Source organism: Odocoileus virginianus, chromosome 3 (genome assembly GCF_023699985.2).
Source record: "Odocoileus virginianus isolate 20LAN1187 ecotype Illinois chromosome 3, Ovbor_1.2, whole genome shotgun sequence".
NCBI lineage: Eukaryota > Metazoa > Chordata > Mammalia > Artiodactyla > Cervidae > Odocoileus > Odocoileus virginianus.
In genome coordinates this window covers 77,310,147-77,329,333 of record NC_069676.1, presented here as the reverse complement: position 1 = coordinate 77,329,333, position 19,187 = coordinate 77,310,147, and positions in this window count along the sequence as shown.

The window sequence follows — 19,187 nt, the reverse complement described above, 5'->3', positions numbered from 1 at the left end:
TGGCTTAGGAAAATGGTGGGATAGAGGGCCAGGTGGCCGTTCTATGCAGAAGGGGGTAGCAGTGAGCATTAACGATCAGTCCTCAGGTAAGAGGATTTGAGCACAGAACCAACAGCATCTATTCACATGCTTGTGCAGCACATGCTAAGTGCTTGATAAATATTAGCTCTTTATCTTATCCTCAACCTAGCAAATATTTATTGAGCCCAGGAGCCTTGTTAGGCAATGAAGGTAAGAAGATGAATAATGTATAGTTTTTGTCCTGGAAGCGTTCACAGTCCAGCTGGAAAGATAGGTGAACATGGACTATAAAAATGCAATGGGAAGTAGGAGAAATTATCTTTGGAGCCTCTTCTCACACCCCCTTTCTTTGAATGGCCTCCTTTCACCCCATCTAAGAGCCCAGGGTCTTTTCCTTGCTAGCCGTCTCTCCCCTGACAACACTCAATGTCCAGACCTTTACTTCAGAAATCCTTTTTTTTTTTTTCTTTTTAACACCTAGCACAGATATATGTGTGATAATGGCAGTGGTTTAATCAATAAACCAAAGCAGTGCTTTCAAATTGCATCAGTGAGCATGAAATCAATAAAGTGGGTCCTGCAACCTGTATTTTTAAAAAATATTAGGAGACTTGAACATAATAGAGGGAAAAAAATATCAGAATGCATCATAGTGTTAAGCAAGGCTAAGAGTTGATATAACTATGGCCTTTGCACATATACATCTGTATACATGTATTTGTATATGCGGATGTATTAATAGACATTTTTCCTTTCCTGCTTTCAGGGTAAATGTTTTTCTTAAAATGAATAACCACTAAAAACATTTGAGAAACACTAGCCAAACTAAACCTGGCTGTTAGTTTGCGAAGGTATCATTTCACTCAGCTAACAAACAGTCCCAAATAGTTCACAATACAATTTCAGAATCAAAGTATGAAATTTGAGGTAGCAATTCAAGTAACTTTGCAGAAAAAAGGCGTAAATATTTTGGTTAACTGTGTCTTTCATCACCTCTCCTGTTAATAACCCTGCTTTTTAACCTAAGATTTTTGAACGTCTTGCCAAGTTCATAGCTGTGTACTGAGCATACAACAAACAGAAAGACACAGGCCATCTAGGAGTTAATAATTTTACAAATACAAGTCGACAATTCTAGTTAAGCATGATAAATGCTGTAACAGAAGCATGTAGCTTCTAGAACATGAATTTAAAACCTCTCCAGCACAAGGTGTCTTTTCTGATCAGTGTGAGGGACTGCCGGTGGCTGCCCTCAGGGGCCTTACAGTCTTATTTGGCAGATATAATACATGGAGAGAGATAAAAATATAACAACACAGAAGTATTTTTTGAAGCAGGGAGGGGGTTTTGATTTTTTTAAACTCCAGAAAGACAAAGGAGAAGTGCAAAACCAGGAGACTAGCTTGATTCTGGAAAGCTAGCCTGGGCCACAGATGCACGAGCAGGGGCCAGAGAAATGCAATTAAGCACGGGTATTGCTGTTAGCCTGGAACACAATTAACACAGGCACTTACTGAATGTGTGAACATGGGCAAATACCTGATTGCCGATCAGTGGGTTGCTCCTCTGACCATTCCTTATAAGCAGCAACAATGTAGTTAACAAGAATCTGCTTCACATTAGATTTACCAAATCTAAGAAAAATCAGCACAAATCTGGTGAAAATGACACGACCTTGAAAACCCATTTCCTGGGACTGGCAATGAGTGTTGAAACCAAGAATGTAACACCTATTTTAGTCCATTCAGACAGCTCTAACAAAAACATCATAGAATAGGTGGTTTAAACAACAAACATTTCTTTCTCACAGTTCTGGGAAGTCCCAAATCAAGGTTTCTGGAGATTCGGTGTTTGGTGTTTCTTGGTTTATAGACTTTTGCTATGATATACATTGCTATAATATACATTTGCTATAATAGACATTGAGTCCTCACTGGTAGGAGAAGCAAGGAAGCTCTCTGAGGCCCTTTTATATAAGGGCCCTAACCCCATTCATGAAGGCTTGACCTTTGTGACCTAGTCATCTCCCAAATACCTTCATATACCATCATGCTGGGGAGTGGGTTTCAAAGTGTGAATCTGGGGGAAGACACAGTCAGTCTGTTGCATTCCTCCTTTGACCTCCCTAAATCCATATCTTTCCAGCATGCAGAATACATTCAACCATCCAAGAGCCAAGTATTAGCTTGTTGCAGTATCAACTTTAAGGTCTAAGTCCAAGCTCTCATCTAAACATCATCTAAATCACATACGGGTGAGACTTGAAGTATGAGTCATCCTGAGCAAATTCCTCCCCACCTGCAAACCTGTAAAACATAGCATGTTTGCATGCTATGCACTTCCAAAAGACAATAATGGGACAGGCATAGAAGAGACATTCCAATCCCCAAAGGGAGAAACAAGAAAGGAGTAACAACCTCATGTAAAGCCAGAACCTAATGAGGCAGATAACATTAAACCTTAAAGCTCAAGAATAATCCCCTTTGGCTCAATGCTCTGCCTTCTGGGCTCATAGCAACATCACCCCTGCTGGGGAGTGCCCCCCTCCTCCTAATGCCACCGTTCTCCTGGGCTGGGGGCAGATTCCCTGTGGCTCTAACCACAGATTCCCTGTGGTTTGAGCTCTAACCTCAAACCTACAAGGAGACTGCCATGCCCCTGAGGCCGCATGCTCTGCATGCCAGAGGAGACAGCATCATATAGATGCCACCACATTTTGCTGCCTGAATCTTTCTGGAGGTCTGGCCTTCAAGGCTGAGCTGCACTGGGCCCCCTGTAGCTGCACCTGGGATGAGCAAGGAACACTGAACCAGAGGACAGCGGGGCAGGGGGCACCCAGGTAGAGTCTGTGATGTGAGAGAGCTCCAGCATCACACACAGGGGTCACACGGGCACAGTAGAACCCACTTTGAAACCACTCTGCCTACCCGTCTGTTCCCCTCTCCCTGCACTAGGGACCTATGATGGGATTGGCAGCTCTGATTATCTCTCAGTCACCTTCTAGGTCATTCTTCTATTGCTTTGGAGTAATTCCTGGCTTCTCTTCCGATGGGCTTCCCTGATAGCTCAGTTGGTAAAGAATCCACCTGCAATGCAGGAGACCCCGGTTCAATTCCTGGGTTGGGAAGATCTTCTGGAGAAGGGATAGGCTACCCAGCCCAGTATTCTTGGGTTTCCCTTGTGGCTCAGCTGGTAAAGAATCTGCCTGCAATGCGGGGGACCTGAGTTCGATCCCTGGGTTGGGAAGATCCCCTGGAGAAGGGAAAGGCTACCCACTCCAGTATTCTGGCCTAGAGAATTCCATGCACTGTATAGTCCATGGGGTCGCAAAGAGTCAGTCATGACTGAGTGACTTTCACTTTCTGTTCAGATGGGTGACCCATACTAGTTTAGTCATAGTCACTTGGCCACATCTTCAGTGTTCTTACTTTTCTCAGTATGAATGGGTTGAGAATTTTCCAGATCTTCAACTTCTTTCTTTGCTTAACAATTCCTTCTATAAATCATTTCTCTCAAATTTTACTATAAGCTGTCAGGAAGGACCAAGGCTCACCTTCAACACTTTGTTTAGCAATTTTTTCGGCTAAATACCCAGTGTCATTGTTCTCAAGTCCTACTTTCAATAAAATGTTGGAACATGAATACAATTCAGCCAAGCTCTTTGCCACTTTACAAGGATGGGCTTTCCTCCACTGTTTAATAACGTGTTCCTCATTTCCAAATGAAACCTCATCAGAATGGCCTTTACTGTCCTTGTTCCTGATAACAATCTGTTTAGGACCGCTTAGGCATTTTCTAAGATTGAGGTTTTCTCTATAGCTCTTTCTTTTTGACTTTCAGAAAAAAGATCCATTTATGTCAATCTGGTTTTCCCTGGTGGCTCAGATGGTAAACAAACTGCCTGCAATGTGGGAGACCCAGGTTTGATCCCAAAGTCAGGAAGATACCCTGGAAAAGAGAATTGTGACCCACTCCAGTATTCTTGCCTGGAGACTCCCATGGACAGAGGAGACTGGTGGGCTACAGTCCATGGGATCGCAAAGAGTCAGACACAACTAAGCGGCTGACACACACAGGCTCTTTTGAACACATTAAAACTCTTCCTGCTCCACCCACTGTCCAGTTCTAAGGCTGATTCCATATTTTTTGTATTTGTTACAGCAGCACTGTGATTTCTTGGTTCTAATTTCTGTCTTTTTTTATAAGCCACCCAGTCCTTGGTACTCTTTTGTAAGCAGCCCAAGGACACTTAAAACAATACATAAGGAACAAAAGGAAAAAGATATTTGGGGTGGTTTGGAGGAAACAATGCTAACATGTGGTAGGAAAATCTAAGATTTCAATCATTTTTACTTAGCATTGCTTCTTTTTAATCAGTTTTACTGAAATATTATTTATACAACGTAATTTGGCAATTTTTAAGTGTATGATTTGAAGAGTGTGGACAAATGCATATAGTAGCTTAACCAACAGCATCAGTACATGGTACATATTCATCACACTGAAAATTTCCACATGTTCCTTTTACTTTAAATTATGTCTAAAGGAAGCACTAAAGTTAATAAGTTTAGTCACTAATATTATACACCAAAATCACTGCAGACGGTGATTGCAGCCATGAAATTAAAAGACGCTTACTCCTTGGAAGGAAAGTTACGACTAACCTAAACAGCATATTAAAAAGCAGAGACATTACTTTGTCAACAAAGGTCCGTCTAGTCAAGGCTATGGTTTTTCCAGTAGTCATGTATGGATGTGAGAGTTGGGCTATAAAGAAAGCTGAGTGCTGAAGAACTGGTGCTTTTGAACTGTGGTGTTGGTGGAAACTCTTGAGAGTCCCTTAGACTGCAAGGAGATCCAACCAGTCCATCCTAAAGGAGATCAGTCCTGAGTGTTCATTGGAAGGACTGATGTTGAAGCTGAAACTCCAATATTTTGGCCACCTGATGCAAAGAGCTGACTCATTTGAAAAGACCTTGATGTTGGGAAAGATCGAAGGCAGGAGGAGAAGGGGACGACAGAGGATGAGATGGTTGGATGGCATCACCGACTCAATGGACATGAGTTTGGGTAAACTTGGAGTTGGTGATGGACAGGGAGGCCTGGTGTGCTGCGGTTCATGACATTGCAGGGAGTTGGACATGACTGAGAGACTGAACTGAACAGAATATTACACACACATAAGCAAAAGGCAAACCCTGTTATCTCTAATTGAGATCTTTAATTCCTCAGTAAATGCATCAAAAACAATGAAAAATCAAGAGGTACAATTTAACAAAAACATAGATAGCAAAAAGATAAACTTTCTCCAGAAAATTAACCTAATAGTTAATTCATATAATAGGTCTTACTTACATCTGTTTCAGTTTGATCAAAGTGCCTATGCAATATTGTCATCTTCAGAGACAATGGGTATTTTTCAGGGAGGATGGAAGACAAGCTCTCTGTCCCCAGAGTAAATTTTCCTTTGAAAAGTTACCAATCAGAGAGACCAAAGAAGGAAATGGCCTGAACATTCTCAACAGTCATCTAGTTACCCAGACTTGCAGCAAGTTTCTTCCATGGTCTATATAAGGAGTTATCGTGGACCCCAGTTCCACACAAGAAGAACATTACTCTAAATAACCAAGTGGTCATGGGGATGACTATGTAAGTTTCAGACAGATGTTTTTATTAAAAAAAAAAGAAAGAAAGAAGCCAGATGGGAGTATTAAAGGCAGGAACCAAATTAAGCTGAAGATTACCCAGAAAGATAAAAAGATGACTAGGAGAGTAACAGCCAGTGCTGACCGGAGTCAGAGTGCAGCCGGCCAGCCCGTGCAGACGGACATGGCTCAGACTTGGCTTAAACCCAAAACAAGCACAAAGTACCCATATCCCAAGCAACCAGAGAATGAACCGTGTGCTAAGCAACTGAATCATCACATGTTACAATAAGGTCTACAGTCCCTTCCCAGGAAGAATGTTTTAAGAATAAAAAGAAATCTCATTGCTGGTCAGGATGAACCCCACATACTCTTGCCCAGAGGCAAGAGACAAGCCAGCAATGAATAAAATACAACTTTGACTCGCATACCCCAGCCTGTTTTCAATCAAATTTCAAAGAAAGTAAAATATGTAAAGAAAACACAAATTTAAATTTTCACCCCCTAGAAAAGCTAGATCAAAGGGTTCCTATTTTATAGTTTCAAAAATGTTAGTCCCATTAAATATTTTCTGGCCTGCATGAATCTTTCCCATAATAATCAGTGTTCTGGAGGTCGAGCGTCTGATCAGCTACTAAAACCCTTCAGCTGTGAATTTGAATTGTGATTGTTTATGGCTTGTTTTCTCTTAGAGTTGAGACCTAAGAACAAATGCTAATTCATTCTGAGATATTGGGTGTTAAGTTTTAAAAATATGAATTTGGGGGAAGGGTACACAATTCAACTCATAACAGAAATAAAATAATGATTTAATTTTTTTTAAAGGAGGAGTGCTAATTTACCTAATTGTCTTGCTGTGTGCAATGCATAAAAGAACCACAGAATACCATAGAGTTTGCAAAACACACAGATATGTGTGACTAAAACTGATACCTGCTACATTCCTTGGCGGGGAACAAAGAAATACCCCACTAGAAAGGATCCCAAGGGTCCCTGCTAGCTGCTCTCACTGTGAATGTCCATCTCTCCTCATTCCAAGCTTACCCGTCATCCTGCAAGTCCTCAGGAATCTTCAGGGCCTCCTTCCTTTGGTGCAGACTCAGATTAAACCCGAAAAAGTTGTAGTTAACATTCTCCTGAATGTCAGTGAAAAGATTGAAGCCCCAGAGAAGACAAAACAGAGGGAGAAGAGATGGCGGCGGGAAGCTACCACCACCAGCTCTGAGGAGATTGCTTTAATTAACAGCAGCTAGGTGATGTTTTACACAAGATGGCTCCCAGAACAATTAGATGACCAGCTGAGTGTTTCTCAAATCACCTGGAGATCTTCTCAAAATGTGTGCTCTGATTCTGTAGGTCTGGGGAGTGGTGGATACAAGATTATCTCCAATTCACTCCCAAGTGATGTCAACTTTTCTGGTCCACGGGCCACTGATAATTTCTTTAGGTTTTCAGGTGTCTAATTTTGCTAAACTGCACTATTTTTAGCTGAAATAAATGGCCCACACTATCTATTTCCTAGAAGTAAACACTCTTATTTTGATTTTGCTTCCTCTATTGTTTACCTCATTTTTTTAATTCAAAGGTAAACTTACGAATGATGACAACTAGCTCACTTAATTCATCCCTCCCCATCCTCTCTATATGTCATTGCTGTTAATCATCACTATTAATTACTCTCTCTGCCACATCTGGAATTTTAATATTTTTAAAGCTGTATTCTTATTTTGTCAACTTTTGACCTGAACTAGCAACTTCCCAGTGTGACAGTGTTAAAGATATTAACCCCTTGCCCTTAACTCACTTTTCCTTCTTCCTTCTCTCTTCTAAGTCCTGCTATCTAAACTTTTAATTTTATAATTTATATTCAGTATTATGACCATAATTGTCTTTAATGGTTTGTATATAGATTCTGAAACTTTTAAACCAATAAACAGTATCTATGTCAATGTAATTATTTAAATATAACTTACTTTACATTTATTTAGAAATACGCTTGCTTGCCTTTACTTCTCAGGTACTATGTCCCTGTGCTGGGTGGCCCCAAGAACAGCACTCCAGCATAACAGTCAAATGGATTCTTTTATCATGTCGCCTCAACTATGCCAAATCCTGTCACATTTCTGTTTGCTCCATATTTGGACCATGACTTTCTTGTAGTTTTTGAATTTGATCTGGTTTGGAAGACAGAGAAGTGGAGGTGTTTAATTATCGTGTTGCTGTTGTTTTTTTCTTTTAAAAAGAGGAAATACATGCTTTTACTATATCCTGAAATTTACTCTCAATCATATAATAAAATCTCCTTTTTCCAAGAGACATTTCTCCTGTAGTTCTAGGTCCTCCACCTCCCACACAAGTCTCATCCTGGCCTTTCCCACACTGCATATCTGACCGAAATACCGTGCCTTCTTTCTCAGTTCCGTTTCTCATTTTGTTATCATTGAGAAATGTCTGCAAAAAGGATCCATGGTAGGCAAATTTTCTGAATCCTTTCATACCTGAAAATGCCTTTATTCTACCCTAATTGATTCATTGATTGGTTATGGAAATTTCGTGTCAAAATAACTTTTCCCAGGAGCTTTGAAAGCACAATTCTATTATATTCAAACACCCATGTGACTGATGAGACGTCTGATACCAGCCTGATCCTCCATCCTTTTAAGGAAATTTTTCTTTATGAAAACTTCTTATCTGCATCTGAAATGATCTTAAATTTCATAGGAATGTATTGGGGGTATTTTTAGTCATCTCTTACAGCATATGAAAATATTACATTCAGCTCTGGGAAATTTTCTTTCATTATTTTGTTCATGTCTTCTCTCTTCTCTTTGCTTTTCATTTCTGGGACTCCTGCTAGTCTGATTTTTGACCTTCCAGATTTATTGTATCTTGTTTTTCATATTTTGGTGATTTTGGTTGTCTTTGCTTGATTTTATTGGAGTTTTACTTTTCAGCAATCATTTGTAATTTATAAGTCATTTCTCATTTTATTCATTATTTCTTCATAGCATCCTGCTTCTGCTTTCTGGATATAATGTTGTCTCACATCTTAATGCCAATACTAACAGGATACAATTTTTTTTAAGTTCTCTTCTGTTCCCTAGTGTGTGTGAATGCTAAGTCATTTCAGTAATGTTTGACTCTTTTCAACCTCATGGATTATCGCCCACCAGGCTCCTCTGTCCATGGGATTCTCTAGGCAAGAATACTGGAATAGATTACCATGCCCTCCTCCAGGGGATCTTCCCAACCCAGGGATCAAACCCTGTGTCTTATGTCTCCTGTATTTGCAGGTGAGCTCTTTACCACTGAGACACTAGGGAAGCCCTAAATTTACCTTAAGTTCCTCCAGTATCAATATATATTTTGATATATTTAAATATATTTTCTTATTTCCATTTTCTTTCAGCACTACTATTTTTTTCAACAGTCTGGTATCTTGGATTCCATTTGTGTTTAAGAATGAAAATCTGGGTTTATCATTATAAATAATTGAGGTCTCCTCTGCACTGTTTTTACATATAACCCTTCCCCTGAGTGGGAAGAATGAATGACTTTATGTGTTCATGGGCTGTGAGGTGTAAGCGTTCAATGGGGCAAGAGGCAAACTGATAATCACAGTGAGGACCATAGTTCTCTAGAAGGTTTCATTTTCTTCAGACAGTTTAATTCAGGAAAACACCATTTGACAAACTCTTTCACACTAACAAATATATCAGAACGGATATTTTTACTAGAGCATTTGGCCTACTTCCAGCCAGAGAAGATCCACCAGGGGTTCTTGCTGCTCCACACATCTCAGGCTTCCTGGCAGTGCTAGGCATGGAGGTAAGAAAGGACACATCTATCACATAGCATTGACCAACCTTCAGAGCATCACTTCGGTTTTCTTCATTCTATGTCTGCCAACTGGAGCCTAGTCATCTTCCATTCCATTTCCCCTATGCCCACCAGTCAGCTACTTCCTCTTTAACGTGTCCCTCCTCATATTTCTCTGTGATCTATCTTTCAGAAATTAATTTTTATCTAATTTTCTTATAACTTCTGCCTCCCTTTCTCCTGGGTTTTATTAGTTTCTAGCCTAACTATTTTATTGTGACATCAATTGGACTTGAGATAGAGGGCAAGTCAGTAAATATGCTTGGTCCGCCATCTTGTAATCTTGGACCTGAATGCACTATATTGCAGGCAACCAAAATAACTCTTCTATCTTTTCCACGCTTTGTTTAATTTTAAGACAGATGTTGTCTTTTAGTTAACAAAGACTTAAATCATGAAATTATCCTTAATTCCTCCTTGACTTTGATTCTCACATCTAGTCAGTCATTGGATACTATCCACTGAACCCTGGCAAAGGTTTAAAAAGCTGTTTCCTGTTTAACATTCCCATCATCCATGCAGAAAGGTAGACTGGTGAGAGATTCAGAACTTAGTAGTAGTAACTATGTGAGGTGACAGATATGTTAACAAACTTACTGCAGTAATCATTTAGCAACAAATACATATATCAAATCATCTTAAACCTACCTCATGTTATATGTCAATTATATCTCATTAAAACGGGTATAGTATGTGCTCAGTCACTCAGTTGTGTCTGACTCTTTGAGACCCCATGGACTGTAGGTTGCCAGGCTCCTCTGCCCAGGGGATTCTCCAAGCAAGAATCCTGGAGTGGGTTGCCATGCCCTCCTTCAAGGGATCTTCCTGACCCAGGGATCAAAATCGTGTCTCTTAAATCTCCTGCATTGGCAGGAGTTCTTTACCGCTAGTGCCACCTGGGAAGCTCTCATTAAGATGGGGAAGGAAGAGAAAAAGAGCATAGTAGTTCTAACCCTCATAGAGCCACCTGTACTATTGTGACAGCTCCTGAAACTTCTTCCTGCTTGTAATTTCCCTTTTTAATTCATCCCACCTACTGTTCTTCTTCCCTAGCAATTTCCCCACAGTACAGATTTTACCATTCACCATATGTGTATCCATCTCCAGGATATGAACTCCTGGAGATGCTTATGAGAACTTCAGGGGAGGTTTTTTAAGATTCACCCTCTCCCCAGAAATAAAAGAAGAAAGAAGAAAGTGCAAGTGTCTAAGCTTGTCTATAAAGCCCCTCCACATCCAGGTCCCATTCTGCACTTCTGCCCTTACCTCTCATTCCTCCTCCTTATGCTCTTTGGATTCTAGCCAAGCGAAACCACTTTCTAGGCCTTTAATTTGTTCTGCAATTTCCTACTCCTGTGCCCTTGGTTTTCCTATTTAAAAGACATGCTCCCCTCATGGAGAAAAGGTGTTGTCAAAATTTCCTTCTTCTTTCAAGGACCAATTGAAATGCCTGCTCTTTTCTCAGGTATTCCTGAATCCTCCCAGCGGAAGTTAATTTCTCATCCCCTCTTCTATCTTAACACTTCATTTACTCTTCTCTCACTTGTAACTCCTGTCATAATCTGACTTATTCAATAGTTGCTTGTGTACATCTATTTTCTCCTATGTAGTAGACTATCAGCCGCTTGAAGGCAGGAGTCATCATTGCTAATTTTTTAACTTCCTATAATACTTAGCACAGTGACTCTTACAAATGGCTGATGCTCAATAAATAAGGTAGATAAACCTTCTGGTGAAAAATGACTGTAGTAACACTTAATGACTTACCACTGTTCAAATTTATTACCCTGGAATTCAAAGTTCTTCATAATATAGCTCCAATTTACTTTCCTACTACAGGAATCTTAGTTCACGCTAAAAGATTCTATTTACAGACCACCAGACTGGTCAGTATGCCGTGTCTATCCCCTCTAACTGACCACATTTATGTTCATTATATATCGCTTCAAAGTGCTTCCTTATAACATTTTGACACCATTCAACTTACAATGCTCTTTCTGTCTGCTGATTTCAATTAGCAATGTTTGCATCAACTGCAATTTTTTCTTGTTATGCAAATTTAATTATTATTAAATTCCTTTCCTAGCTAAATTATGTTTCTTTTATTTGCCACAGTACTTTACATATGACAAGACTCTGGACTTTTTTGATTAATTGAAGATTTTATCATTCATCCAAATTAATCATCAGTAATATTACTCTAGAAGTCCAACAATATTAATTACATGATCTTAAAATATGATTTGGCATATTTAACAATTAACATGAACGTATTAATGAAAAACAATAAATTTATATGCTAATTTATTATTTTAATGTATTTAAAATATCTTTAAAATAAATTAAACTGTACATCATCATGTTTATGTTGGAGTCTGCTGGACTATAGTCCTTGGGGTTGCAAAGAGTCAGACACAACTGAGTAACTATGCATGCACTCATGTTTATGTTATACATGTGCTTTGCATATATGCCATAATTTATTCAAGATATGTCTAAATTATCATCAACTTGAAGCTAGTAGGCTCTGATATAACCAAAGCTTGTTTGTAAAATAAGTAATAGAAAACAATCCTTCTGTTTTCAGCGTGACTTTCCTGGTGGCTCAGTCAGAAAAGAATCCTCCTGTAATGCAGGAGACCTAGGTTTGATCTCTGGGTTGGGAAGATCTCTGGAGAAAGGAATGGCTACCCACTCCAGTATTCTTGCCTGGAGAATTCCATGGACAGAGGAGCATGGCAAGCTACACTCCACAGAGTCACAAAGAGTTGGACACAACTGAGTGACTAACACTTTTCCCTTTTCCATACATTCTATAGATTTTTCTGGAGATAATTTTAAAGCTAATCTGAACTTATTCTAACAAAGATTTCATACAGCAAAACAAAACTTCACTACAAAATCAAGATTTCTTGTTGCATATGTTTACTGTGCTCAGGAGTCTTGTCAGCACATCAAAAATATGCTTATTCTTACTTATTTATTTCCAGAATTTTATTCCATCTTACAAATATATTTATATCTTGTCTTAATTATCTGATTCATAACTTCATATTATATTTCATTTTCTGTCTACTTGTAATTTGACAGCTTGCTTTGGGCTTATTCTGTATTTTAGTGAACTTTGTTTCTGCCTCATTTGAATCTTAAACCTATTGAGTTGTCTCTCACCCACTTTTTGAATGGGGCACTGAATCTATGGTCTTCAAGTGGCTTAGGTCTAATGTGCAGATATATTCATACAATCACTTAAGTTATAATATTATAAACCATGATACCATTATATACTAGTTGAGTATTATGATTAAAAAGAGAACATAATTAAGATCTCTGCTTTGGAATTATCAGAAGGAGATAGGTAGAAATAACAAAACTTGACCTTTAGTCATGTAGTACTTAACAAGGTAAAGAAGAAGCATGAAAAGTAGAAATACTCTGAATTTGATGCTGGACAAAACTAGGTTTCATCACATAGCTCTTCAGTCGCTTTACTTTTCTAAACTGTGCGTGACATGCTAAGTCGCTTCAGGAGGCCATGCCCTCCTCCAAGGGGATCTTCCTGACCCAAGGATAGAACCTGCATCTCTTACATCTCCTGCATTGGCAAGTGGCTTCTTTACCACTGATGCCACCTGGAAAGCCCAGGTGATAGCAGAATAAAAGTCTATCAGTAGGAGTACTGATTCTTACCTCACAGGGTTGTTGGAAGGACAGAGAATGCAAGAAGAACTGAACACAGTACTTGGCAGAGTAAACATTCAATAAATTAGTTTAAAGGCTAGGGCAATACAAGTGGAGGCAAAAAGGCAGGGGGAAGGAATGCATTGCCACGATCAAGGAATGTTATAGTCTATACTCTGGCAGAGTAGCTGATTAGTGTTAAGTCTATGATGCTCAATGGAGCAAGTCTTAAAGGGTTTTCAATTATTTTAGAATTAACTGTGTTGACCATGGTGAGCCGTGGAGCCAAGGTAAGCCTGGTTCTACAAAATGGAGCTAGCTTTGAATGAAGATTCCTTTGGGAAGCAATGTTCAAGGTGGGTTAATATCAAGGAAAAGATGGACAGAGAGAAAGGCACCATGTTTTTAGTAAGAATACTATACTTAAAAGGTCTTTCCTGGTAGCTCAGCTAGTAAAGAATCTGCATGCCGTGCAGGAGACTACGGTTCAATTCCTGGGTTGGGACAATCCCCTGGAGAAGGGAACGGCTACCCACTCCAGTATTCTGACCTGGAAATTCCATGGACAGAGGAGCCTGGCAGGCTACAGTCTATGGGGTCACAAAGAGTTGAACCCAACTGAGTGACTTTCACTTTTCACTGCACTTAAAAGCACAGGGCCTGGCTTTAGGTTCCAACTCTGCACATGATCACACTTTGCAGAAGTGACTTTTGGATGTATAATCCAGATTATGGCTTTCCTTCCCAGAGAACTCCTACCCACAAAAGTGGTACCCTGCAGTCATGCTTCTTCTATGTGACACTATAGTAAATTGGACGACAAGTGGACACTCAACCCCAATTAGCCCAAGAAGTCTGTAAGAATTTTGAGTTTGTATCCAATAAGTCTGTTCAAACTCTACTAATATTTCAACTGAAAAAATAGGGCCCCTTAAAGCAGTCCTGTTATGTTCAATGGCATCGGAAAGCAGAGAGAAAAGTGTCCATGGACAGAGAAGTATAAAGGAGTTAGGAAAGACAATGGGCAGAGCAACCTGGGCAGAGCCCCCTGCCCAGAAGAACTTGCTCCCCAGCTTCAAAGAATGTGAGTTGCCGATAGTCTCCAACTGTCAGCAACTTCAGCAAGCCCTCAGTGTACCACCTGAACCCACACACCTCCTAGGGTTTGGCCAGTGATTAGTGGTGGTAACCAAAATCACATTTCTTTTTTTGTTTTTCCATTTATTTTTATTAGTTGGAGGCTAATTACTTTACAATATTGTAGTGATTTTTGTCATACGTTGACATGAATCAGCCATGGATTTACATGTATTCCCCATTGATCCCCCCTTCCACCTCCCTCTCCACCCGATTCCTCTGGGCACATTTCTTTTGAGATGGCCCAACAAATGACCAAGCAAAGGGATGGAATAAGGGTCTAGCCAGTCTTGCCCAGTGCAGAACTCTTCTAGCAGGCACACTTCAGTCCACAATTCCCCCAATGCACTGGCAGAGACATCATCCCTGTCCGCATCATGATCTGAGTGGTTCCTCCTGCCCAAACCTGCTGCCCAAGCATCAGTGGTTCTGAGGTTGAGAAACACTGCTCTGTGTGACTTTGTTGCCATTAAATGATCTCTAAGTCAGAAATCCTTTCAAAATTATTTGAGATGTATTATGATAAAAGAGAAATATGCAAATGGATTATTAATACAAAGACAAAAAAGGTCACACAGTAAAGAGGCAGCTTTGTAGAGAACAAATGTACTAGAAAACCTATGCTAAGAATATGTCACCACTAAACCCCAAAGATAGCTCTCAATGGCCAGGTCAGAAAGGAAAACATTGTGTCGCATAGTTCTCATCATGTGATATATTGAAGATTTTCATAAAAGTATTAGGCTCTTCAGTGAGGCCTAGAAGAATGATTACATCATGCAAGAAAAACTCTGAAACAGAATTTTATTTTGAAGGTCAGTGGCAGGGTCATTTCCGATAAGTCAAGCATGAATGAATGCCAAGCAGAAGCATACAGTATGGGAAATCTTTGGACATTATGAGATTTACAATATTTTAATTTTACTTCTTTCTTTTTTTTTTTTTTTTTTTGCTTGGTGTATATATGACTCTCAGACTTGCCTTCTTCTCAGGAAGAATATAAGATACCAAATCTGGAATACAGGGTCCCTGATGTTTCTGAGGTTGGAATTTCTAATTTTTGCTTGTTTGCTTTTAATGAACACATGTAGCCCAATTATGCTACAGAAATAGAGACTTGCCTGTTTTTTCTGAATGGGGTAAAAACCCACATTCTCATCAAGTGGCACAGAAAAAACAGCAAGAATAGTCAGGGCCCATACATACCAAGCCAGACATTGTCCCAGCAACACTGAAAGAGGAACAACTATCTGTGGTCCCTCTGAACAGTCAGGGACACTGCCTTTCAATCAGAATTCTATCCATTGTCTCCCATTCTCCTTTCCACTCTCAAACAGGAGGGTTTCCTTAGCTAATAATAAGCCCAGAATCTAATCCACGGATAATTTAGATAATTTGGCCAAATTTTTCCTTTGGACAAAAAAAAAAAAAAAGAGGGAGGTAGAAGGAAAAATACAGTTCTGTTATTGCCTCAGACAACATTCTCAGGCAAAGAAACTGACTCACAGCCAGACAGCTTCCTAAAAGAAAAATTTCCACAAGACAGCAGTGATGCCACAGAAAACTACTGAAAAAAAAAAAAAGAAAAATGATGAAAAGTTATGACCTGGGGTTCCATAACTACATCTCCACTGCCTAAGTTCTCTGTGAACCTAATGACTCATCATTTTATTGTCAGATCGTGTTTTAATCACTTCTCGAAGGAGAACATGGAGGGCTGAAACTTTCCTGGAATGATGACTTTCCAAAAAGCTTCATGCAAACACAGCCAGTGTTCTTAAGGCCTTGTCTGCCTCAGCCTGGTCAACATGAACTTGTCCACCCCACCTTGGGAAAAGGAGGACAACCTACAGAGGGAACATTAGTGTGTTGGGTCCTGATGTCCAGCGCAGACAGCATCTCATAAATGTAAGGCTAAGTCACATTAATGTAGGCTGAGGCAAAGCAAGAAGAAGTAGCCAAAGATGACCCCAAAACAGAATACCTGATGAAAAGGGGCGATAATAAGAAAAGACCCAACAGGCACACGAGCGTGATTGGACAGCATCAATTAGGTTGAAAGGCTCCAGCTGGAAAAAGCCAGAGGTTAAGAGCCCTCAATTCAGTGAACGCTGGACGTGTGGGAGCAAAGGAGTCTTCCAAGAGAAAGGGGTCAGCGCTCAGCTTGGCAGACCACAGGAACTTGGTTGGAGGAAACCATCGGGGAGAACAAGCAGGAGGACTTCAGGGAGAGGAGGTCAGCCTGAGGGTGACCACACACTCAGAGTCAGGAGAGCAGAGCAAGGCCAGGCCCAGAAACCCTGGGTGCAGCCAAAGGGAGGCAAAGTCTAGAGTAGAACATGGATGAGGGCATGAGAGGGGCTGCCACTGAATGAAAAAGAATTGGAAAGATAAATGTGGTCAGAGAGGCTGATAACTTTCATAAGAGCATTCCAGAATGAGCAGATGAGAAAGGCAGTTCGGGCAAGGAGGGAAATATCTGTTTATTTTCATGGGCAACTGTAGGCTTAAAAGGCAATGTTGGAGAGATCTTTAGCCTTAAATAGACAAATGGTACACTATTTTCTAGTCAACCACCAAATATAACCTGGTATCTGGAATACAATTTAACATGCAATTCCCAGAATAAATTATGTCAACCTTGCTATATATTTCCAGTCTTGTGAAAGGCTGTTGTATATTTTCCTCTCCCAGAAGTACACCAAAAGTTTTACTAACTTGCAGCCTCCTGCTCTCTCTTGCTGCCCGGGGTCAGATGATGACTCTGGCAGCCCCCAGCATGGATCCCAAAGCCCCAGCATTGGGCCTCATACAACTCTGCTCGCTCCACACATCTGCCTTCCCACAGACAGGATTCTTTCAAGTCTGGTTCTCATCCTGCAGGGACTATGGCGCATGGCTAATTTTCCTAGCACCTAATGGAAACTAAACCATCCCCAAAGACAAACACAAGTGAGTGGGACTCACATGTGCAGGCTTTACACACTTGACACATAGCAAACATAGAAAACATCTCCTAATTTCATAGTCTTCATTGAGTTTCATGCTATTATACACCTCAATTCTATCAGAGGAAAGCATGTAATAAAAAAAGTTCCTACTTCAAAAACTAACAAATTACTTTGATGCTACTTCAAACTTTGTGTTTTCAGTTCTCCCACATTTTTGCCTTGATCCCCCGGATAAGAAACCAATATATCAGAGTGAATACCTTGTTTGTATTTATCATTATCTTTATGAGATGGCATTAACCCTTGGCCTTTGAGATAGAGAATCAGTCGTCCTCAGATCAAACTGAACTAAGAAATGTCAGACACAAGAAGTTCGCTGCTGTGATGTTGGTTTTCAGTGCCCCGATCCAGCTTTGCAAAATGAACCCACCTCACGCCCCCAAGGCATTCAGGAATAATTTTATTTGCTCTTATTCATCAGCCAAGGAAAAGTAGCAAACTCCAGAGCCAATGACTATTCATCCCACCCTGTGATAACCCTGACCCTACTAAAGCCAACATCTGTCTTGTGTTTGGACTGGCTGACAGCCAACTGGGGATCAGAAAACAACAATTTCCCTGGTCAGATGTAAACCTTGCCCAGCATGTTGACTTTATAAACCACCCCGTAAGCTCAGTAAATTTAATTGGTAGATAGGGTTGTCTTTCCTTGGCTCATTTCCCGCCGATTAATATCACCACCATGAGCCCCCATATGGTCAGACATAGACTAACAAGGCTCTGTCTAGACAGCAGAGAAGCTTTTTACCCGCCTCCCTTTTTTTTTTTTCTAGAATTAGGCATTAATATGCTACTTTCCAATGGGACAAATTTTGACATAAATCATACTGGGAAAATAAATACTTCTCTCACATACTTCCAGTGGAGACACTTTAGGCAGGATTAGTTAGGTAGAGGCGCTACCACATGAGCTCATTCTCTGTATGCTTCAAAGTGGTGTGAGCCCACAAGAGTGAGGGCAGTCGTTCTAAGAGATGTGAGGAGCAGAACTATCTATAAATCAGCGCTGTTGACAGGCTGATCAATCTAGCTTCGCTTCAACCAACATTCTACCTTAATTTATGGTGGTGAGGAGGTATCAGGCATGGTTAATAGTGTTCAAAATGACACTGGCCATTCCTACAATGGGATATGAAAAATTATAAAAGGCACTCTCAATAATGACTTTGAACATCTCAAGTGAGGAATATCTTGAAGGGAAATCTGTTGTCCAAAATCTAAGATTCTCATTATTTTCCAAAAAGAACTTTTCAAAAGCACCACCTCAAAAAATAATTTTAAAATCAACAGAAACAACGTTAAATAAGGCCTACCATATAAATGAGACTGCTAATTTTCTCTAACTACCCAACCTACACACACCCTCACCCAGCCCCTTTTTAATATTTTCTTATACTGGGAAATTATGAAACTAAATCTGCTAAAGAACAAATTCTAAGTTTTCCCATAAGTAACCCCAACCATCATTGTGATTAATTTTATGAATCCATTTATTACCACAAGTGATCCAAATCGATGTTTTAGCATATTTTCAAAATTCTCCTGTTAGAGCAGAGAATACAGAAGTATCATAAAATATAATCCCTGTCTTCAAGGAGTTTCTAATTGATTATCATTCTAGTTTAATTCTTAAGATTTTACTATTCTAGAAACTAAAGTCCAACAGATAACTTTGAGAGTTTTCAGGTTGAAAAGACAGATTTAGATTTTCCTCAGCTGAATGGACATTGGCAATACTCCCCTGTGAAGACAGAACTTCTGCCTGACTCTAACATAATGCTGTAGTTGAAGCTGGGGCTGCCAAATCTCAGTA